Genomic DNA, 24404 nt, shown 5'->3' with positions numbered 1-24404 from the left:
AAGTACTCAGGAAAAACCAGAGATTGAGAACGTTACGCTTGCACATTGAGTACCCAGTTGAAAAAGCAATTAAACTATTGTGCGATGGGCTCAAACATCCACAATGCACAATAGAGACATTATGGTAAGTGACTATTTACTTTCAGTTTGATCTGCATACGTGTCTTTTGCCTGATAATATTTTAGAAATGTATCTAGAGAGTCAATTCAGTTGCCATACATGGTCCTATTATCAGTTCCTAACCTGACTGAGCATGAGAGCATTTGCAAGGAAGAATGACAGAAAATCCCCCAATCCAGGTGTGCAAAGCTTCTTGCAACATACCCAAAAAGACTGTAATAGCTGCCAAAGATGCTTCAACAAAGTACTGGGTTAAGAGTCTGGGTACTTATGCCAATGGGATATTTCAGTTCTTTCTTTTCAATAAATTTACAGACATTTTAAAAAAAAATGTTTGTCATAATGCAGTATTAAGTGTAGATTAATGAGGAAAAAAATGAATTTCAACTATTATAGAATCGGGCTGCAGCATAAAAAAATTGACAAAAGTGAAGGGGGTCTGAGTAATTTCTGAATGGGTCTAGGACCTTCAGACTTCCACCCTTGGCCATGCCTCCTTTGCCTCCAGCCACCCACCTCAGCCCATTCACAGCCAGCTTTCTTTCTCTGCTGGCCCTTTTCCGGTGATTCTCCCTGGCAAATGGGCATCTCGGCCCATCTACCATCTACTGCTGCCTACCTGTTGCCCATGGTGGTTTCTCATTTTCACCACCATCACCACCATTGCCTCTGCACCTGGACTCCAGCCTCATGCCAAATGGGTGGTTTGGCTGCTCCCCCACTGTGCACCCCTTCCCCACAATACTAGGAGCAGTGTGTAGGCAGCATTTGTCTGTTTTCCCCTACCAGCATCAGCACCGGGCACACAAGCAGAATTTGCCTGCTGCCCTCAACCTCCAGGATCAAGGGAAGGCAGCCTTTGTCTGCTTCCCCCTCCCACCATCATCATGAGCTGCGCGCAGGTAGGGTTTGCCTGCCTTCCCCCCTCCTCTCTTCTGTAACCTGTCAACAATCGCATCCCCCTCTGAGCCCTCTCAGTCACCCTTCCCAGGAACATAGTTGTCACTCTCCACCTGATTGGCTGGTGGCTTTTAATTCCATTGAGTGAAACAACAGGGACAAACGGTGTCTCAGTGAATGGGCCAAGCTGAAGGGCAAGGGGTGGAGGGCCAGAGAAAATCGCTGGGGGAGGGCCAGCGGTATAGAAATGTTGGCTGTGAATGGGCTGAGACAGGTAGCTTGACATGAACTGGGTGCGGCCAAGGGTGGGAGCCTAAAGGTCCTGATCCATTCTGAATGCACCATATGATCACATTCCCTTCAGTTCCAATAAAATACATTGCATGATGGATTCTCCAGATATACTTGTAATTTTTCAAACTCAAGTCTGAAGGCTTGGTGGAGAGATCGGGACAATATCCTGCAGCAGGCCTCTTGCAGAAGTATTCAAGACAAACCAGAGATTGAGAGAGTTAGAGCTGTCCTTCAAAAGCCATGATGACAAAGCAATGAAACTATTTTGCAATGGGCTCAATAATCCAGAGTGTACATTAAAGAAGCTAAAGTATGAAATGCAAATAACTTTCAGTTTGATCTGTACAACCACTGTTTAATTATTATTTTTCTGGAAATATATCCAGGGTGAGGCAATTCAATTTCCTTACTTAATCACAGTCCCTTGAAGTCCTATGAAAATATATTCTATGTTTCTTTTTCAAGAAATAATTGTTATTTTTCATACTCTGCTTTGGAGGCTTGATGGAGGGATTCTGACTAAATGTTGCGGCAAGTATCTTGCAGAAGTACTCAGGACAAACCAGAGATTGAGAGAGTTACACTTTCACATGCATAGCCCAGATGACAAAGCAATGAAACTATTGTGTGATGGGCTCAAACATCCACAATGCACAATAGAGACATTAGAGTAAGTGTCTATTTACTTTCAGTTTGATCTGCATAAGTGTGTTTTGGCTTTTAATATTTTAGAAATATATCTAGAGAGTCAATTCAGTTGCCATAAATGGCCCTATTCTCTTCAGGTCCTGTAAAATACATTGCATACTTGATATTCAAGAAATAATTGTAATTTTTCATACTTTTTCTGGTGGGGCTGGGAGAGGGGACAGGCGGCAGGGCAGTGGCTTATGGAAAACTCTGTGAATGTCCTAGAGTGGCCCAACCGGAGCCCTGACTTGAACCCTAATGAGCATCTTTGGAGGGACCTGAAAATGGCTATCCACTGTTGTCATCCAACCTGACTGAGCATCAGAACATTTGCAAGGAAGAATAACAGAAAATCCCCCAATCCAGGTGTGCAAAGCTTTTTGCATCATACCCAAAAAACTGGAGGCTGCAATTGCTGCCAAAGATGCTTCAACGAAGTACTGAGTGAAGAGTCTGGATACTTATGCCAATGGGATATTGCAGTTTTTTCTTTTTAATAAATTTACAGACATTTCTATAATTGTGTTTTCTTTTCGTCATTATGCAGTATTGAGTGTAGATTAGTCAGAAAAAATGAATTTCAACAACTATAGCATCAGGCTGCTGCATAAAAAATAAAAGTGAAATAGTCTGAGTACCGTATTTTTTGGAGTATAAGACTCACCGGAGTATAAGATGCACCAGGGTTTTGAAGAGGCAAGTAAAAAAAAGTAGGTAGGTAAATAGAGAGATATATATGGAGAGAAAGAGATAGAAATACAGTGGGTAAGTAGGGAGAATGAGAGTAGTTAGGTAGGTAGATAAAGGGGGGGAGAGAGAGAAATAGAGAGAGATAGAGAGAGTGTGTGTGTAGGTAGGTAGGTAGAAGTATAGAAAAAGAAATAGGAAGAAATAGAGATTGAATTACAATAGGGAGAGAGCGAGAGAGTAGGTAGGTTGGGAGGTAGAGGGATAGAGAGAAATAGAGAGAGAGAGAGAGAGAAATACAGCAGATAGGGAGAGAGAGAGAGAGAGTAGGTACGTAGGTAGATAAAGGGATAGAGAGAGAGAAATAGAGAAATACAGTAGGTAGGTAGGGAGAGAGAGTGTGTAGGGAGAGAGAGAGAGAGAGAGAGAGAGAGAGAGAGAGAGAGAGAAGATAGGTAGGTGTTTCTGCTGACACAGCACTTGATCAATGTAATTCTCATCAATCAGTTAAAGAGCTTTCCAAAAGGGGAAAAAAAGTTTTTGCACTCTGCAAACCTCCCCAAAATGGCCCATTTTCTCCAAAAAAGGCATGAATAGCCTTGGGGGGGCTTGCAGAGTGCTCCTGGGGGGTGGGAGGGCCAAAACCAAGCAAAAAAAGGGCCATTTTCTGTGAAAAACAGGCCCGTTTTTTTGTCCAAAAAATGCATGCATAGCCTTATGGAGGCTTATAGAGTGCTGCTGGGGCTGGGGGCAAAAATGGTCCATTTGTTGTTCATTTCTGCCATCCCCAGCCCCCAGCAAGAATATTTCTTAACTCATCCTTTAAGGGCTTTCTTCCTTTCAGCTGTAGGATCTATCACAGTTGTAGTTGTTAACCAGAAATCATGTGTCACTGAGTATCCATCCTGTCCAAGCCATTCTAGGATCAGTCTTCGGTAAGAAAAAGGGACCATCTCCAAATCCCTTCACCTATTTCCCTTCCACCACTGTTCTTTTTACTGTCCTGGCCTCTGCCTTGTAGGTTGGCAAGCAGCCCTAGAACTGCACAGTGTGCCCAGGCAGATTCAGCAAGCATTCATTCCCACAGCTATTTTCTCTCCCAATTTCCTGCCCAATTCTTTTCCCAATCAATTTTTAACCTTTTGCATCAAACACCTCATTGTGTTTTTAATTATTTTTCAGACCCAACTTCTTAGCAAACATGTCCTACATACGCCTCAAGCTACCCTATCTTCAGAAAGTTTTGTGAAGAGAGTGCAGTTTTAGATGCCTAGCAAATGGGGAGGTGAAGGCTAAACAACAAGGGTAAAATCAACAGAGAAGCCACTTTGCTCTGGGGACTGGCTGAAAAACCTCCCTGCTGATATCCAGGAAAGATTTTCAACCAGGGAGGATTTTCAAAAGCAGGCAGTTTTTTCAGTCACCTGTCAGAATCAGGGGGCTTCCCTCTTGTCCAAACAGGATTGGGACCAGGAATTATTTCCAGTGAGTCCCTAGAGATGACAGGGAAGCCATTTGTCTCTGTAGGCTGGATGAAAAACCTCCATGCCAAGTCCCCATGGTAGACAGAAATGATGTGTGATCTTTCCTGCTGGGTTCTGCATGGACTTTCTGGGGAAGCTGGTGGGAAACAATGAAATTGGCAATAACAAGATTATAAGACATTGGACCACTTTTTATAAGTGTTGCCAAGTACCCAGATCATAATCACATGACTAAGGATGTTAGATCAGGTGAATGGAAGAGGCAAGACTCAGGCTTTAGCAACAACAACTCTTTATTAAATGACAACTATGTACAATCCAGCAAAGACTCTGTCTGGCAGCAGCCCTTTTATAGGGAGCTGTCAGGTGTTTTTTTTTTTTTTAATTAAATTTTTTTTATTTTTAATTTGAAACAAGTACAACATCTTTCTTTACATGCTATAAAAAGCGTATCAGTCGATCACAAATAAACTTTGGTACATCTCCTCCACAGTCAACAAACATAACTCAAGCATTTTGACTCAGATATTCATACATATCACCATCATCATATATCCATTTTCATTTGACTGTAATTACTATTTAAAGATATTAATAATAATAATATTCTTAAACAATACATACCCACACCAGTGGGAAAAAATAAAAAATAAAAAGAAACACACAAAAAAGAGAGCAAAAAAAGACAACAACAACAAAAAAAGACAAGGCAGGGAATAAAAAAAAGACAAAACAAAAAAAAGGGGGGAAAAATGAACACAGGTATATATCATCAAAAAAAAAGTATATCAGCTGGTTACAACATGTTTTGGTGCATCTCTTCCATTATTTCATATTAATTTGAATATCTTAACTCAAATGTTTACCATAGTAACATCATTATACCTCCACTTTTAATTGACTATAGTTGTTTAAACATCCTTCATCCTTAACTATGCCAAAGAATTAATCCATAGACACATGCTGACATTTCATTACTTGTTTGTAAAATCCTCTATTAACATCAAATCCTCATATCCTATTTTAGCTGAACATCCATAGTATTTAATACCAAAGATTCCATCTTCCATACAGTATAATTTATTATCATTCTCCCTTCTTTATATAGTTATATCATATATCATAACATTTTCCCCATATTAGTTAACATTTAACTGTATATATTTTATTTTATAATAGTAATAATTATTATAATTAAAACCCTTTATATATAATCCAAAAATATTTCCAACCTTCCTTTCTCATATCCAATTATTATTTATCATATCAACTCCACATTATATACATTACTATCAATATCAATTATTATTCAGCTATATCTATTACAAATAAGAGTAATTAGATTTAGCTAGTTTTCAATTGTATTCTTCAATCTATCAGCCTATGTCTCTCCAATAGCAAAGTCCTCTTACCATTCTTAAAACAAATTCCCCAAACGTTTTTATAGGCAAGTCCAAGCAGAAATATATTCGCACCTTTTTGCTTAGGTTGCCTCTGATGTAATAATGTTGTCCTTCGTATATTCCATTCAATTTGTCCTGAATTTTCAAAGGTGGTGTCAAAATTTTTGCAGATAATGTTTCATAAAGTACAGATTCTTTAATGTTTCTCATTCCTTCTACGCTCTGTCTTTTGAAATAAATTTTCTGTATGGTTCCCCCTCCTCTTTCTGCCTCCGAAGTTTTCTGTGTGGCTCTTTTTCTTTCAAACGTTGCATCTCTTTCTCTTTCTGCCTCCGAAGTAGAACAGACGGCTGGCGTGTCAGCAAGTTGAGAAATGACATTCTTCATTTGAATTTCAGGAGCATTCAAACATTCAACATCCTGACTCTTTCCTTCATATTTTAGTGTTAAAGATAACAAATAGTCCAGTTTTTTCCCAGATATTTTTTCAGATTTTTCATAAGTATCAAACAACTTCTGAAAGACGGAGAAAATCTTTTGGAATGAATTACTTGGAGCAAGTAGAGACGCCATGATGTGACGCAGATGAAATTAAGGACACGCTGGGAGCTATGCAGTCTTATCTGGTCTTAAACTAACACAGCCAAGCAATAAAAGTGTCAGGTTGTAAGAAGCCAAATTATAATAAATTGGTTTACAGCCCACTTAAGGAGAACCGTGAGGAAGTATTGAAGTAAAGTAAACTTTCCTTTATCCACGTAGACAGCATTCAAAACATTTAAGAAGTAGAGTAACCACCAGCCATAAATCCATTAAAAAAAAAGCCGATTCGCTGCTGGATTCTTCTGTTCTTTGGTTTCAATTAGCTTAGATTTTAGTGCGGACTGTCTCTCTTTGAGTAATAAAATCAGCTTACCAGGTGAATCCACTCAAACCATTCTTAGGGGCACCTGCAGTTTCAGTTAGCATGCAGCTAATCCAAAAAGGAATTGGCAAGTGGGGTTAATTCCAACACCCCCCAGAGACTTTGCGATCGTCTCTGAGGTCACTGGATCTCCCCTCATCTTTCACTGTCTTCTACGGGACAGCTAGAGTCCAATGACTCGTCCAAAAATCCTTCGGAATAGAGAAATTTCAGGAGTAGCCTGAAACTCCATCTTCTCACTGCTAAGCCCCGCCTTCTTCCCCGGGAGCTGTCAGGTGTTTTGACCAATCACATTTGAATGTGTTTCCCACTGAATCAGAGGACCTTGGTGGAAACAGCCATACTGTCTGTCAGTATGTAACACCCCTCCCCTCTTAGTTGGGCTGATCCAGCTGGTTACATACTCACCCAGGTGGGTGGGTTTTCTAGTGACTCTCTCTGACCTGCACAGTTCAGTCAGTGCTGGAACTTTAGTCAGGTCGGATGGACCTGATGTCTCTCTGGCTTTGCCTGGTGGAAGCTCCAGGAACTTTCTACAGGACACCGCTGGAATTTCTGGAGCCAGTTTGCTCGGAACTTGCTGCAGCCCTGGAATCTCACCAGATAAGTAACCCGGTACCTTCAGGCTTGAGTAGTCTGTGGAAGGAGTGAATTCATGCTCCTTTTGTGTAGGGCTTTGGCTAACTCGTGCAGGAGTTACCTCTGGTTGCCTAAGATAGGATTGGGTTATGCTGCCTCGGAGTTGATCAGTGTGCCGCTTCCAAATTCTACTGTCCTTGAGCTCTTAACTGGTAAGAGTGAGGTCTGGTAATTCCTGTAACAGTGGCAGGAATCCAGAGAATCCTCCCCAGCATAGTTGTGGGTGTAAACTCGATCCCCTATGCTAAAGTGTTTAAGTTTGCCAGTCGAATCAGGGGGTGTCACAGCAGAGTAGTTTGGGTGTAGTCGGTCTAAGGGCGATCTTAGCCGGTGACCAATCAGAAGCTCGGCAGGGCTTCTGCCAGTGGTTGCACTTGGCGTGATGAGCAATTCCTCTTTTACATGGTAAAAGAGGAATTGGTCTACCCATGTTTGCCAATCTCCCAGCTCCATCCATCCAAATAGGGCTTATTTTGCAGATCGCACCATTCTCTCTGCCTGTCCATTACTGGCCTGATGAAATGGAGCGACTAGGGCATGCCTGATTCCCTGGGAAGCTAAGTAAGTCTTGAATTGCATGGCCATAAATTGGGGCCTGTTGTCAGAGACAAGGATGTTGGGCAGGCCGTCAGTGGAGAAAAGTCTCCGTAGTGCCTTGATAACTGCTTCTGCTGTGGTAACAGGCATGAGGACTATCTCTAACCATTTCAAGTAAGTGTCCACAACTGCCATGAAGACTAGGCTGTGAACAGGACCAGAAAAGTCAATGTGCACCCTCAACCAGGGTGAATGAGGTTGTTCCCATTCCTTAGCGGGTACCTCTGGGGAAGCTGGACTGGACTCCTGGAATGGTGTGCAGGAAGCCACCCACTCTTCAATCTGTCTATCCATATTAGGCCACCACACATAACCCCTAGCCAAAGATTTCATCTGCACAATTCCCGGATGCCCTACATGTAAGGCCCTATTACTGCAACCCGCAGTTTGGTTGGAACAATGACTTGGTCCCCCCACAGTATACAACCATTTACAACAGACAGTTCATCCCTTTTAGTTACAAACATTTTAAATTCAGGCCCAATTGGGCCTCAACACCCAGTTCAAAACCTATATAAGAGTTCAGTCTCTCGCTGAGTGATGGGCAACCTCTCTGGAAGAGCCCGGGCCAGCCTCAAGACAGTCAGTGAGCAGGACCGGGGACTCAGGGATTGGATCGGCAAGCAGTTTGAGTAGAGGGCACCAGCTGAGGGCGTCAGCATGCCCCAAGGTGATGCCCAGCCGATGAACAAGGTGGTAGCTGTAGGCTGCCATGAAAATAGTCCAGCAAGTCATTCGTGGCAACAGCGATGCTGGAGTAGACCAGTCCCCAGCCAAGAGCCCCAAAAGCGGCTTATGGTCTGTGATGATTTCAAACTCATGGCCATAGAGGTACTCATGGAACCTCTTCACACCAGCTACCACAGCCAGAGTCTCACAGTCCAGTTGGCTGTAGTTCCGCTTGGCAGCTGACAGAGCCCTCGAGTAGTAGCCGATGGGGGCCTTGGTTCCATTGGGCATGCGTTGGCTGAGGACCACTCCGACGCCAAATGGAGAGGCATCACAAGTCAGCACAAGTGGCAGAATCTGTTGTACTGGACCAGGAACATGTCCGCTGAGAGCAGCCATGGCAAATGCGGCAGCTTCAACTTGGCCCCACGTCCACTTTGCCTTCTTGCTGAGGAGCCAATGCAAAGGCTCAGAGACAGTAGCTTTCTGTTTAAGAAAGACGCTGTAGAAGTTAAGAATTCCGAGGAATGCCTGGAAGGAGGAGCCAATGTCGTGATGTCACAACGTGCGGTCTCGATACTCCAAGACAGTCATTGATACTTTTGCTGCTGGACGGTCCATTGCGACCTAAACCATCCCGCAGAGACAGTGATCAGGAAGATGAAGCCTTGCTGGTCTCAGGGATATCACAAAGTCCCTGATAGACCCAAGGGAAGCTCTTCAAGCCGGAAGTAAACAGGCAGCCCCCAGGCTGATGAAGTTGTGACGGCTCTGGAAGGAAGGAAGTGAAAAGAGAAAGTGAGTCCATCTGGTGAGCCATTTTTTTCTATTTTGGGAAAGACTGCCCAAAGAAACTTTTCTTAAGCCAAATTAGATCCTTAAGCAAAAGAATTAAGCGGCTAATTTAATTCATACTGGATTGCTTTGAAAAGCTTTTTTTTCTTTGTAATTATACTTTGTGGATTGAAGTGCTCATAACATTTCTCATTTCTCCTCTTAAAGTGAACAGATTGATTTTTTTTCTTCTGCCTTTTGTTGCTTTATTTTTTGACTTTTGGATTAAAACCTTCCTTTTTATTTTAACAATTCTTCCTTTTACTTGTTATTAAAATCCATTGAAGAAATTTAAAGAACTTTGTTTCCTATAAGCCAGAGATAAATATTAGAAAGTGAAAAGTAGCAACACTGCCACTCAGAGGCTGGAGGTCAGAGGCTGGAGTTTTTGAAACAACATATCTCTTCTCTTTCCTTCTGACTTTGTAGCTGAAGGGTTTGCAACTTGTTTACAGAAACTGATAAAAAGCCAAGGGCATGAATTGTTTTCACAGGTGCCTTTGAGAACTTTTTTGGCAGGGGAGAGAAAGGGGAAAAAACAAACAAAACCCTTCTCCTTTGAAGAGCATAAAAGATCTTGTGTTCAAGTCAACTTAAAAAAATAAAATAAAAGAGGCCTGGAAAGCTAGAGTGGCAGTGGTTATTAGTTTGTTTTCTCTTTCCTTTGTTTTTTGGACATGGATCAATATTCAGATGAGAAAACCTTAAAATTCCAAAATATCTTGACTGGATTTCAAAATCTATTGGAAAGATATGGGAGAATTGAGAAGAAGTTGGAAAGACTAGTCTTCCTCACAGCAAAAGATGAAATGGTTGAAGCCCCAAAAATTAAAGGGGAGAATGAAGACATAGAAGATAAAGACAAGACAATAGATGAATTTATTAATGGAGCAAATGTGGGTGAAAGTGGAAAGAAGGGAATATGGAAAATGGAATTTGAGCCCTACCCCAGATTCCAAGATACAGAAGAAAAAGAAATGATAATGATCATGGATTTAAGAGGAGGAATTCTTTCAGAAGCACAATTGACAAGCTAATTTTAGTAACAGCTGGAGGGCAACGAGATTACCTGAGAGATCCTTCAAGCAACAAAGTGTGGAGAGAAGTTTATAAAATCCTTATAAAGGAGATAAAAATAAGACTGACACCATAATTGGCAAGAGAGATAAGATTGTTTTGTTACTGGAAAGATACAGGTTGAAAATGAAAGTTGATAATAAAAAAATAGTTGATTTTAGTGATCAATATGTAGGAATTTAGTAATTCTTAGATTGTTTTAGATTGTTATTAAATGTTTATTTGTTAACAAATAATTAACTATAATAACAATAATGAAGTGATAATGGATACAGCTTAATGATATATACATGTACTGGCAAACTAGTAAAAGAAATTTGGATTTAAATTACAAATTGCGATCTGGGAAAAAGATCTATAAATTTTATTAACAAATTTTTATTTAGATCTTGTCATAAAGGCGTAAGGTTTTTTTTCTGGATCTGACGAGAGGAGATGGGACATAAATAGTAAATGATTTTTAGCCTATTGTAATAACAACAAGGAAATGTAAATGGATATTGTTTAATAATATATACATGCTCTGGTATTGGCAAAAGCAACTTGGATACAAATCCTATTTAATATTTAATATTTAACTGAACAACAAACAGGTGTGCCAATATAAGACACTATTTTTTCCTTTCTCTTTACCCGCAGTACGATATTTAACCTAAACAATTTCATTTTAGAAAATATAATATGTGAATAATTTTTCAATCAAAATTGTAACAAATGAATATGTGAATTTCTTATAATACTACAATATGTCAACATTTATTCCTTTCAGTTTGATTAACACAAATGTTGCAGAAGTACTCAGGAAAAACCAGAGATTGAGAAAGTTCCATATTTACTTCATACCAGATGACAAAACAATGGAACTATTGTGTGATGAGCTCAAACATCCACAATGCACAATAGAGACATTAATGTAAGTGACTATTTACTTTCAGATTGATCTGCATATGTGTTTTTTGGCTGTTAATATTTTAGAAATATATCTAGAATAAATTCAGTTGTCATACATGGTCCTCTTCTCAGTTCCTATAAAATACATTGCATACTTGATATTCAAGAAATTATAATTTTTCATATATGTTTCTGGAGCAGCTTGGAGGGGGGACAGGGGGCAGGGCAGTGGCTTAGGGAAAATTCTGTGAATGTCCTAGAGTGGCCCAACCAGAGCCCTGACTTGAACCCTAATGATCATCTCTGGAGGGACCTGAAAATCGCCTTCCATTGCCCGTCATCATCAAACCTGGCTGAGCATGAGAGGGTTTGCAAGGAATGATAGAAAATCCCCCAATCCAGATGTGCAACGCTTGTTGCATCAGACCCAAAAAGAATTGAGGCTGAAATTACTACCAAAGAGCCTTCAACAAAGTACTGGGTTAAGAGTCTGGATACTTATGCCGATGGGATATTTCAGTTTTTTCTTTTTAATAAATTTACAAATATTTCTTTAAAAAAATCTCTTTGTCCTAATGCAGTATTGAGTGTAGATTAATGAGAAACAAATTAATTTCAACAGTTATAGAATCAGGCTGCAGCATAACAATATTGACAAAAGTGAAGTGGGTAATCTAAATGGGTCTAGGACCTTCAGGCTCCCACCCTTGGCCATGCTTCTTTTGCCTCCAGCCACACACCTCAGCCCATTCACAGCCAGCTGTCTTCCTCTGCTGGCCCTTTCCCGGTGATTCTCCCTGGCCAATGGGACTCTGGGCCTCCAACCCTTCCTCTTCAGCTCAGCTCAAGTACCCCTGACAGAGGGGTAGTTAAGGAGCTGTCAGACAGGGAAGCCTCTGTTCCATTCGTTCATAGTTTCAAGCAGTTGCGGTCTAGTTAATAATATTTGTTGAATACTAGCGCGGGAAATACAAGCGCGGGGATAAAGGACTCCCTTTCTGATTGGTTCCCGGGCGGAGCCGGTTCAATCCTCGCCCCGATTGGTCGAGCTACTCGACGCCCCATTGGCTCCTCGTTCAAACCCGGGGGTATAAATGTTTGGCGCGAACCACGCCACGTTGAATCGCAGACACTCTATTCCCAATAAAGGTTGCTGTTGCATACCCGCTTGTCGCGTCCCTTCCCTTCGCTCCAAGATGCAAAACTGGCGACGAAGGTGGGATTCCGATTCCCGCGACCACGGAGGAGAACGAGCCAGCTGCCACCGCGTCTGAATCAGCACGAACGCTATCTCAGGCTGAGAACTCCGGCAGCGAACGCAAAAAATTTCTCCGCCCTCTTCCTCCCCCTCTCTGGCTCCACACCACGATGGCATCAGCGCTTCCTCCTTTCGCGCCATTCGGATCTGCCGGAGAATCATGGGACGGCTTCATGGAGCGTTTTGAGTGCTACTTAATCGCATCGAGGAACCAGGCACAGACCGACGAGGAGAAATGCAGTTTCTTCTTGTCTTGCTGTGAGCCTTCCATGTTCGCCTCTGCGAGAGCCCTGGCCGCCCCGAGGCCAGCCTACAAACTTGGGTGGGACGAGCTGATGTCCAGGCTGAGGAACCACTACGCTCCCTCACCCTCTCTGATCGCACGCCGCTTCACCTTCCGCCGCCGAGTGCAGAAGCCCAACGAATCCATCAGCCAGTTCCTAGAGGCTTTGCGCACCGTGGCCGCCCAGTGCGATTTTGCAGACCTGGAGGAGAACCTCGTAGAGCAGTTTGTATGCGGGGTCCGCGACGCACATTTGCGCAGCCGCATGCTCCGGAACCACAAAATCACCTTGGTGCAAGCCGTGGAGACCGCGCGAGCAGCAGAGCTCTCCGAACAATCCACGGCCGACATCGAACGCCTCCAGCTGAAAACCCCCGCACAAACCGCCGCGGGGCCTTCCACCCAGACGAACCTCGTCGACGACCTCTCTCCTGCTGAAGACGAGGAGGAGGAAACCGTCGGACAAATGAGGACGCAGCCGAAGCGGAAGCCACACCAGCAACCACCGACGCCAGCTCAGCCAGTCTCAAACGCACCTTGCCGCGGATGCGGCGGCCGCCACAGCCGCGCATCCTGCCCGTTCCGTTCTGCCGTCTGCCACCGCTGCCGAGGAGAAGGACACCTCGCCAGGGTCTGCCGGGCTCTCGTGCCAGCCCCATCGTTCATGCAGCCCAGCGACCAGCGCCAGGCACCGCAACGCCGCCAACAGCCACGTCCTGCGAGGCGAGCTGAGGACTGCCACTCAACCTACCAGCCCTCCAGCGCCGACTGCGTGGTCTACCAGGCTTCCCACGTTCCCGCCGGCGATCGCAAAATCAGCACCGCCGTCCGACTCGAAGGTCAGCTTTGTAGAATGGAGGTGGACTCCGGGTCTTCCCGTTCTCTCCTATCTTGGGCCCAGTTTTCCCGCCTTTGTCCCGGGGTTCCCCAGAGAAGTTGCGCCCCGTCGGGGTCTCCCTCCTAGACTATCAGGGAAATGGGATTCCCACGGCAGGAATATTCCACATCCGAGTAGAATACGGAGATTTTAAGGGGAAACTCCCAGTTCTAATCGTCAGGAACGATCTGCCCGCCCTTCTTGGGTTGGATTGGTTTCCCGCCTTGGGCCTCACCATAGAGGGGGTGCACAGGGTAGTTCCCCTCACCGTAGATAGCGTTCTAGACGAGTTCGCAGATGTGTTCGATGGGAAATTGGGCTGTTATAAGGGCACCCCCATTTCCCTCTGCCTCGATCCCCAGGTCGCTCCCATTAGGCTGAAGGCACGCAGGGTCCCCTTCGCATTGAGAGCAAAGGTAGACGCTGAACTTGATAAGCTCATAGAGCAGGGGGTAATCGAGCCCGTAGATCACGCCCGTTGGGAAACCCCCATAGTCCTCCCGGTCAAACCCGACGGATCGGTGAGAATATGTGCCGACTACAAGTCGACCATCAACTTGGCCCTGCAGGCAAATCCATATCTGGTCCCCATAGTGCAACACCTACTCCACTCCTTAGGGCAAGGCCGCATTTTCGCCAAGCTAGATATGGCACAGGCCTACCAGCAGCTTCCCGTAGATGACGATGCGGCTACAGCCCAGACCATCGTCACCCACCGCGGGGCCTTCCGTTGCCGCCGCCTCCAATTCGGCGTTTCGGTTGCCCCGGGGATTTTCCAGAGCCTCATGGAGCGGTTGCTCCACGGGCTCCCAGGCGTCGTGCCCTACTTCGATGACGTCCTGGTCGCAGCCCCCAGCCACTCGGAACTCCTGAAAATACTGCGGGAGGTCCTCACACGTTTTAGGGAGGCAGGACTGAAACTAAAGCGCAGCAAATGCGAAATTGCTGTTTCCAAAGTAGAATTCTTGGGGTTCCTCATTGATGCCCAAGGCATCCACCCCACTCCTTCCAAAGTTGCCGCCATCAAAAACGCACCTGCACCCACCTCTAGGGCGGAATTGCAGGCGTTCCTGGGGCTTTTAAATTTCTACGCCCCGTTTATTCCCCACAAGGCGTCGCTAGCTGAGCCGCTACACCGACTGCTTGACCGGTCAGCGGCCTGGCAATGGGGTAGCCGTGAAGCGCACGCGTTCGCGGCTATAAAAGACATTTTGACCTCATCGGCAGTACTAATTCAATATAGCGATAGGATGCCCCTAGTTCTGACTTGCGACGCCTCTCCCTATGGCATAGGGGCGGTCCTGAGCCATGCCCTCCCGAACGGCTCAGAGGCCCCCATAGCCTTCTATTCCCGGACACTCTCCTCCACGGAGCGGAACTACAGCCAAATCGATAAAGAAGCCCTGGCTGCAGTATCCGGCATTAAGCGGTTCCATGACTACCTCTATGGTAGGAATTTCACCCTTGTCACGGATCACAAGCCACTCCTGGGACTACTGGCAGGCGACAAGCCAACCCCCCCCATTTTGTCTCCCCGCATGACACGCTGGACGGAGTTCCTAACGGCGTATTCGTATACGCTGTTATACCGTCCGGGTAAGCAGCTAGGGCACGCAGACGCCCTGAGCCGCTGCCCCTTGCCAGAGACGGACACTGCCCGCGTGCCCGCTCTCTCTATTTTGTCCATCGCCGAATCCGACCTCCCCGTCTCTGCCGCGGACGTCGCAGCTTGCACCAAGGCTGACCCCGTCCTATCCCAAGTAGCTTCATGGGTCTTGAGGGGTTGGCCCACGGAAAAGGTAGCGGAAGGATTCCGACCATTTAAAGCACGACAAGCAGAACTCGCCATACACGGGGGTTGTCTTGTCTGGGGGGATAGGGTAGTGATCCCCACAGCCCTGCGGGCACGAATCCTGCCCGCACTCCACAAAAACCACCCAGGCATAGCGCGAATGAAAGCCTTAGCCCGTAGCTATGTGTGGTGGCCCTTGCTAGATTCGGAAATTGCAGACTACGTAGGCCGCTGCAGGATCTGCCAAAACTCTAGGCCGAATCCCCCCACAGCCGCCCCCCGGGAGTGGGAAATCCCTAGAGGCCCATGGTCCTGTTTACACATTGACTTCGCCGGCCCCTTCCACGGCCGAAACTTCATGATAGTAGTCGATGCTTACTCCAAGTGGGTGGAGCTGGTAATCATGACCTCCACCACAGCAGAGAGTACAGTGAGGGCCCTTCGTAAGATGTTCGCCACCCATGGGTTACCGGATGTGATAGTCTCAGATAATGGGCCCCAGTTTACCTCCACCACGTTCCAAGAATTCCTGGCAGAACAAGGAATCAGACACGCAGCCACAGCCCCTTATCACCCAGCTAGTAACGGCCGGGCGGAGCGCGCAGTTCGCTCGGCCAAAGAAGCCTTAGGCCGCATGGACCAGGGCGACTGGCAAGAAAGAGTGGCAGCTTACCTCTTGAGCCAGCACTCCATACCCTGCCCAACGACTAATAAAAGCCCCGCGGAGCTCTTGATGGGTAGGAGATTGCGAACCTCCCTAGACAGGCTCCATCCACTTTACGCAGGGGATCTGCCGAGCAACCTGGGGGCCCTCCCTTCCCACGCGTTTAAGTTAGGGGATCCTGTATGGGCCCGCTCCTTTTCGGGGGATCCACGGTGGGTTCCCGCAACCATCACAGCTCTGACCGGCCCCTGTTCCTTCAGGGTCGGTCTGGCCGACGGAACACAATGGAGGCGCCACGTGGACCAGTTAAGGCGACGCCTCCCCACGGAAACAGACGGCCCGAGCATCTCAGACACCCACTCTCAGCACGAGCCACCCTCGATGACCTTCCCCCAAACGGACCGCCTCTACCCGGGGAACGGGGGACAAGCCGATACGAACTTTTCGGACAGACGCGCCTCACCCGGCTACTCCCTTCTTCGAAGCCCTTATCGAGACTCTGAACCTACACCCCAACCAGACTGCGCGGAGCCACTGTCGGACACTCCTGTTGCCACGGAGACGCCACCCCGGACAAATGGACATTGGGCACGGGGCACGGGGCCAGCGCCATCTCACGAGGCCGCGTCGCAGATCCACCGCCCCGCCACAGACACACCTCCACCGGCGGTTCCCCCCCCATCGACAACCGCCGGGGAGCTACGAAGGTCGGGACGAGAACGTCGCCGTCCCACCTACTTACAAGACTATGTTTGCCCTTCCTAAAGGGACTCTTGACTAGGGGGGGAGGGGTGTTGAATACTAGCGCGGGAAATACAAGCGCGGGGATAAAGGACTCCCTTTCTGATTGGTTCCCGGGCGGAGCCGGTTCAATCCTCGCCCCGATTGGTCGAGCTACTCGACGCCCCATTGGCTCCTCGTTCAAACCCGGGGGTATAAATGTTTGGCGCGAACCACGCCACGTTGAATCGCAGACACTCTATTCCCAATAAAGGTTGCTGTTGCATACCCGCTTGTCGCGTCCCTTCCCTTCGCTCCAAGATGCAAAAATATTAATAAAGAGTTTGAATTAAAGCTGTTTCTCCTCATTTGTCCACACCTACCTCCGATGTTCTCAATATTGAATACTGGCGATGAGGATGGGGTTCGGACAGAGGCCGTAGAATAAAGTGAATCAGAAAATAGGCACGTCAGCGATGCAATTTGCTCAGGGCCAAAATTAACATACTTCTTCTCAGAAGATTAGCAATGTCTGTCCTCCTGGCATTCAATCCTTTTAATCCCAACACTGAGCCATGGGAATCTTATATTACTGGGTTCAAATGTTTTCTCAGGGCTAACGAAGTAACTGATATGTCCAGTGATAGTAAGTGCACTTTTTTTGAACATTTGTGGAACTTAGATGTTTGATTCAGCCTTCTCTCTTACAACCCCAAATTCTTTTTTTTTTTTAATTTTTTAAAAAAGATTTTATTGGTAAAAAGAAAATACAACATCCATAACTTGTAAAAAACAATACAACTACATTTCAAGATATTCCCATACTATCAAATCATTATAAACATCAAAGGTTAGGTATCTTATTCCTTCCCTCCCTCTTCTCTTCCCTCATTTCTTCTTTTCCATACCCTTTTCTTCCCTCCCCCCTTACTTCCTTCTCCCCTGCCTTCCCTCCTTTCTTTTCTCCTTTCCTCCTTTCCCTCCCTCGATCCCCCCCTCCTTCACACATACCTTCCCTCCTTCCCTTCCTCTTTCCCTCCTCCTTTCTTTTCTCTTAACCTCCCTCCTTTCCTCCCTCCTTCCTTTCTTCCTTTCAACACTCCTTCTCTCTTTCTTTCCCTCCCTCTTTCCCTCTTTACTACCCTCTCTTCTTCCCTCCCTCCTTCCTCCCCCAGTTTCTTCTCTTTCTTCTCTCCTTCTTTCTTCCCACCTTCTTTCCCTTCTCTTCTTTCTCTTCCTCCTCTATCCTTCCCCCCTTCTTCTGCCTTTCCTATTCCTCTCCTTTCTCCTCTCCATCCTGACTTCCCTACTGTCCTCCTTCCCTCCCTTCTAACCTTTGTTACATTTGCATATTTTCCTCTACTGAGGACAACCTGGTTCTCTTTTCCTTTCCTTGCTTAAAGAGGCAAGGATTATAAATCCTCTCGCCTCATCTAAAATGAAGTTTAATCGCTAATTCCATGCACCCCAAATTCTATACTCACCGTGACATAGGAGATTTTGATGGCTAAGCTAAAGTCTCATTATGCTCCACCCCCCTCCAAAATTGCTAGAAGACATGCTTTTTATCACAGAAATCAGAAGGAGGGGGAGTCAATCAACAAGTATGTTGCTGCTCTGAGATCTGCTGCTTTATATTGTGAGTTTAAGGATCTTGAAGATGCATTGCTTGACGGATTGGTGTGTGGTATGAGGGATCTTCACCTTCAATGCTGCCTTTTAGCCAAGCCTGAGGTAACTTTCTTGTCAGCCCTAGACAAGGCAAGGGCTGCTGAGTTGTCCACTCAATCACTAGCTTTCATTCAAAATCAAACACCCATTACTTCAGCCAAAACAGATAACTCTTCAAGCACAGCTATACACCAAAGTGAGGCTAACATAGCAAATAATTCTGAAGAGGAAGAAGATGTGCATAGATTGAGTGGAGGGCGAAAAAGAATGACCCTGAATACACTTCCAGAACTTGTTTTGGTTGTGGGGGAAGCCATTTGAGATCTGACTGTAAATTTAAGAACACTATATGCACCTCCCTGCGACCAATTAGATCACACAGATTGGGCCTCCTCCGTATTCCATCGGCCAGCCAGTGTCGGCTGGCAACCACAAGGAGGAGGGCCTTCTCAGTAGTAGCCCCGACCCTTTGGAACGAACTCCCCGTGGAGATTCGTACCCTCACCACCGTCCAGGCCTTCCGCACAGCCTTGAAGAACTGGCTAGCCCGTCAGGCCTGGGGATGAAGATAGTTGCCCCTCCCGAATGATGAATGCATGTTGCCTATTGTTTTTATTATATGTGTCTATGTTACTGTTTGCATTTCCCCTTCCCTGATTTTATGTGAGCCGCCCTGAGTCCCCTCAGGGAAAAGGGCGGCCTACAAATTTCAATAAAATCAAAAATCAAAAAAAAAATATTGTGGCCAAAAAGGGCCTATAGCAAAAGTTTGTAGAGCCACTCAGCAGGCTGGTTATCAGCAGGAAAAACAAAGAATACCTATATCTGTTTTTGATGGCAAGTTGGGGATGTACAAGGGAAAGCCAGTTCCTTTAATTTAAATCACACAATAGCCCCTTATCCGCCTTAAACCACAGCACGTGCCATTCGCATTAAGATCAAGAGTGGACGCTGAATTAGACAAGTTAATAGAGCAGAGGGTACTGGAACCAGTGGTACATGGAAAGTGGGAGACCCCCATTGTGACCCCCATCAAACCAGACAGGTCTATAAGATTGTGCGCCAATTATAAATGCACAATTAACTGTGTGGTACCCGCCAATGCATACCCAGTGCCTGTAGTGCAGCGCCTGCTGCACTCTTTAGGAAAGGGGCACATTTTTGCAAAGTTGGACTTACCGTAGCCCAAGCTTACCAGCAATTGTTGGTAGATGATGAAATGGCTGAGGCTCAAATGATTATTACTCATAGAGGGGCTTTCTGATGCAGTTTGGGGCTAAGTGTGGCACTGAAAATATTTCAGAGCATGATGGAGAGGCAAGGGACACTCGGAGTAATACCATATTTCGACAATGTATTAATTGCTGCCCCTGATCAGTCCACACTCTTAGCCAATATCAGAAAAATATTGCAAAAATTCCAAAGTGTGGGACTCAAAGTTAAAAAACAAAAGTGCCACATAGCAGTGCTCCAAGTAGAATTTTTGAGGTTTCTTGTGGACGCTGAGGGGCTGCATCCTACTACAGCTAAGACCAAGGCTATTTTAGAAGCCCCCACTCCAGCTAACAGGCTTTCCTGGGGCTTTTGAATTTTTATACAATTTTTCTGCCACATAAAGCCTCAGTTGCAGAACTGCTACATTGCTTACTTGACCAAAAACAACATGGATCTGGGGTCAATGAGAGACACAAGCATTCAGGGCTGTTAAGCAGCTATTGGTTTCCAATAATGTACTGTCCCAATACAGAGATACCTTGCCTGTGATCTTATCTTGTGATGCTTTCCCCTATGGGGTGGGGGCGATGCTAAGCCAATTGTTGCCTGACAGCCATGAATATCCTACAGCTTTTTATTCAAGAACATTTGCAACTGCTGAATCAATTATAGCCACTTGGATAAAGAGGCGCTGGCTATAGTGGTTGGAGTAAAAGGTTCCACAACTACCTTTCTGGACGACATTTCTGCATTATAACCACTCTTGGGTTTGCTAGCCGGAGATAAGCAAAAACCACAGATTCTTTCACCCCATCTAACTTGATGGACCGTTTTCCTGGGCGCCTATGATTACCAACCGTCATATAGGCCTGGGAAACACATCAGTCATGCGGATGCACTAAGCAGATGACCATTGCCTGAGACGTTTGAAGACCCAGCTCCAGCATCAGGTGCTTCTGATTGAAGACCTCCAGCTTCCAATTACAGCTGCGGGCATTGCCAGGTATTCCTCTAAGGATCAAGTCATTTCCCAGGTGTTGGGCTGGGTCCTGAGGGGGTGGCCTCAGGAGCAGATAGGACAAGAGTTCCTTCCATATTCCAACCTCCGTTGTGAATTGTCAGTGCAGAACGGGTGTCTGTTATGGGGACAAAGGGTAGTAGTGCCTTTGCCCCTAAGCACTAGCATATTAGACATGTTACAACTCCTTCCACTCCATAGGCCAGAGTACATATAGATTTTGCAGGGCTGTTTCATGGCTAAATATTTCTAGTGCTAGTTGACACTTACTCGAAACGATTGTAAGTTGTCTTAGTGACATCCACCACTTCTGAGGCAGTGATAAGGGCATTACGCAGGATTTTTGCCACACAGGGGCTATCTGACTTGTTGGTCTTGGATAATGGGCTCCAATTGACTTCTACAGTTTTTGAAGGGTTCTTGGCAAGTCAGGGAATCAGACATGTCCTAACTTCACCATTCCTTCTGGCATGTAATGGCCTGGCAGAACGCATGGTTTAAACCGCTAAGGAGGCACTGGTGAAAATGGAACCTCAGAATTGGCAGGAGAAGGTAGACCATTTCTTGTTAATACAGCATAGGCCCCGTGCCAGAATACTAATGAAAGCCCAGCAGAAATTCTGATGGGACGACATCTGAGGACCCCTTTAGATAGATTACATCCTAATTATAACCCAGAAAAACCTCTGGATTCAGGAGGGATGGTCCGTGAATTTAAGTAAGGGGATCATTTTTATGAGAGGAATATCACAGGGTCCCCTATCAGTGCCTGGCAGGGTGGCAGCTATAACTGGACCCTGTTCTTATAGGGTAGAATTGGTGGATGATCAGATTTGGAAGCTCCATGTAGACCAGTTGCATTGCCGGGGACCTTGCCTCAATCCAAGGGACACAAACAAGAACCACAAATGACCCAAAGGCAGACCAATGGGGAACCATCAAGTACTGCCACAGATGTGAGAGGATCCTGGACTGCCAATAATGATGACAGCCCTGGTTACACCAAGGATGCGGAGGACTCATCTGTGGAATTAGGCCCGTCTTCATCTTCGTCTCTGTTTTTGGCCAGTTTGAGGCTTCATGGTGGTCCAGAAGGTATTCAGGGGGTGGTGAAAGAAACTTTGCTGGTTTGTAGCTCACCAACCAGTTCAGCAGGAGGGGACCTGAGACATTCAACCCGAATCCGGCGTTGGCCAGTGTATTTGCAAGAATACGCATGTGCAAACAAGGTGGGAATGGGTGTTATATATTCAGTTCCATTCAACACCATTACATAGGCAGGAGCTGCCCTGGGTGCTGATTGGCTAAGCCATCTGACAGAGGGGTATTTAAGGGGCTATCAGATGGGGAAGCCTCTGTTCCTTTCATTCATAGTTTCAAGCAATTGCGGTCTAGATAGTAATGTTAATAAAGAGTTTGAATTAAAGCTGTTTCACCTCATTTGTCCACACTCACCTCCGATGTTCTCATTATTGAAGAACCATCACCACCATTACCTCTGCAGCCTGATGCCAAATGGGCAGTTTGGCTGCTCCCCCACTGTGCACTCCCCCACCCACTGCACCATCAGGAGTAGTGTGCAGGTAGCATTTGCTGGTTTAACCTACCAGGAACAGAACTAGGCACACAGGCAGCATTTGCCTGCTGCCCCCTTCCAGCATGAGCTGCATGCAGGTAGGGTTTACCTGCCTTCCCCACGTGCTCTCTTCCATAACCTATCAACAATTGCATCCCCCTCTGAACCCTCTCGGTCACCCTTCCCAGGGCCATCGCTGCCACCTGCCACCTGATTGGTTGGTGGCTTTTTGTCCCATGGAGTGAAACACCCAGGACAAACGGTGTCTCAGTGAATGGGCCAAGCTGAAGGGCAAGGAGTGGAGGGCCAGAGAGAATTGCTGGGGAGGGCCAGCAGAATAGAAAAGCTGGCTATGAATGGGCTGAGGCAGGTGGCTTGAGGTGAACTGGGTGTGGCCATGGCTGAATGCACTTTATGATCACATTCCCTTCAGTTCCAATAAAATACATTGCATGATGGATTTTCAAGCAATATTTGTTATTTTTCAAACTCACATCTGAAGGCTTGGTGGAGAGATCTGGACAATATCTTGCAACAGGCCTCTTGCAGAAGTATTCAAGACAGACCAGAGATTGAGAGAGTTAATGCTGTCCTTCAAAAGGCATGATGGCAAAACAATGAAACTATTGTGCAATGGGCTCAATAATCCAGGGTGTACATTAAATAAGCTAAAGCATGAAATGCAAATACCTTTCAGTTTAATGTTTAATGGAGTGATCCTGGCAACGCCTGTGGACAGCTCCTGGTGCAGCTGGGAGGGGAAAGGAGGCAAATGCTGCCTATGCACTGCTCCTGGGGGAGGGGCGGCATCAGTGCATTGATGGTAAACATGGCTGATAGTAGGTTGTGTGGAGGGGGGGTTAGAATGGTGTGGTGCATAATAGGAGGGCAGTTGTCTGTTCAGAGTTAAGCCAGAGTCCAGACGCAGAGGCAAAGACAGTGAGAGGTTCAATTGGAAAGCCCCCACCCACTGCTGCCTGCCAGTTACCCACGGTGGCTTCTCATTTTCACCACCACCACCATTGCCTCTGCACCTGGACTCCAGCCTGATTCCGAATGGGCAGTTTGGCTGCCCCCCCCCCCAGTGGACCCCCTGCCCCCTGCCCATCAGTAGTAGGGTGCAGGCAACATTTGCCTGCTTTCCAGCACCAGGATGAGCTGTGCGCAGGTAGGGTTTGCCTGCCTTTCCCCCTTGCTCTCTTCGACATTTATTCCTTTCAGTTTGATGAACAGAAATATTCCAAATTGAGTAATATTTTGAAAATATATCCAAGGAAAAGCGGTTCAGTTGCCACTCATTCCCTTGAATTCCTATAAAAAACAATCCATAATTATTTTTCCAGAAATAATTGTGATTATTTTGGACTATAGTTTTTTTATAGGTACCCTGAATGAATCTTGCAGCAGGCATGTTGCAGAAGTACTCAGGAAAAACCAGCGATTGAGAGAGTTATACTTGAACAGCCAGAACTCAGATGACAAAGCAATGGAACTATTGTGCGATGGGCTCAATCATCCACAATGCACAATAGAGACATTAGGGTAAGTGACTATTTACTTTCAGTTTGATCTGCATAATTGTATTTTGACTCTTAATATTTTAGAAATATATCTAGAGAGTCAATTTAGTTGCCATACATGATCCTATTCTCTTCAGTTCCTATAAAATACATTGCATACTTAATATTCAAGAAATTGTGTTTTTCTATATTTGTTTCTGGTGGGGTTGGAACAGGGGACAGGTGGTAGGGCAGTGGCTTAGGGAAAACTGTGAATATCCTAGAGTGGCCCAACCAGAGCCCTGACTTGAACCCTAATGAGCATCTCTGGAGGGGCCTAAAAATGGCTGTCCCCTGGCGGTCATCATCCAACCTGACTGAGCATGAGAGGATTTGCAAGGAAGAATGAAAGAAAATCCCCCAATCCAGGGGTGCAAAGCTTGTTGCATCATACCCAAAAAGACTGGAGGCTGTAATTGCTGCCAAAGATGCTTCAACAAAGTACTGAGTGAAGAATCTGGATACTTATGCTGATAGGATATTTCAGTTTTTTCTTTTTAATAAATTTACAAACATTTCTAAAATTTTGTTTTAGGGGAAAAAAGGAATTTCAGCAACTC

General features: G+C 45.8%; 1 long non-coding RNA gene across 1 annotated transcript; it reads left to right on the top strand.

The window, feature by feature from the left end:
- The first annotated feature begins 1789 nt into the window (after positions 1-1789).
- On the top strand, positions 1790-23819 carry LOC116523616. Its single transcript, XR_004257091.1, has 3 exons — positions 1790-1985; positions 11090-11233; positions 23657-23819. It is a non-coding gene; the product is annotated as an uncharacterized LOC116523616 (long non-coding RNA).
- Positions 23820-24404: the final 585 nt, after the last annotated feature.

Source organism: Thamnophis elegans, unplaced genomic scaffold, assembly GCF_009769535.1.
Source record: "Thamnophis elegans isolate rThaEle1 unplaced genomic scaffold, rThaEle1.pri scaffold_62_arrow_ctg1, whole genome shotgun sequence".
In the NCBI taxonomy this organism is placed as follows: Eukaryota; Metazoa; Chordata; class Lepidosauria; order Squamata; family Colubridae; genus Thamnophis; species Thamnophis elegans.
This window is presented reverse-complemented; position numbering and strand designations above follow the sequence as displayed.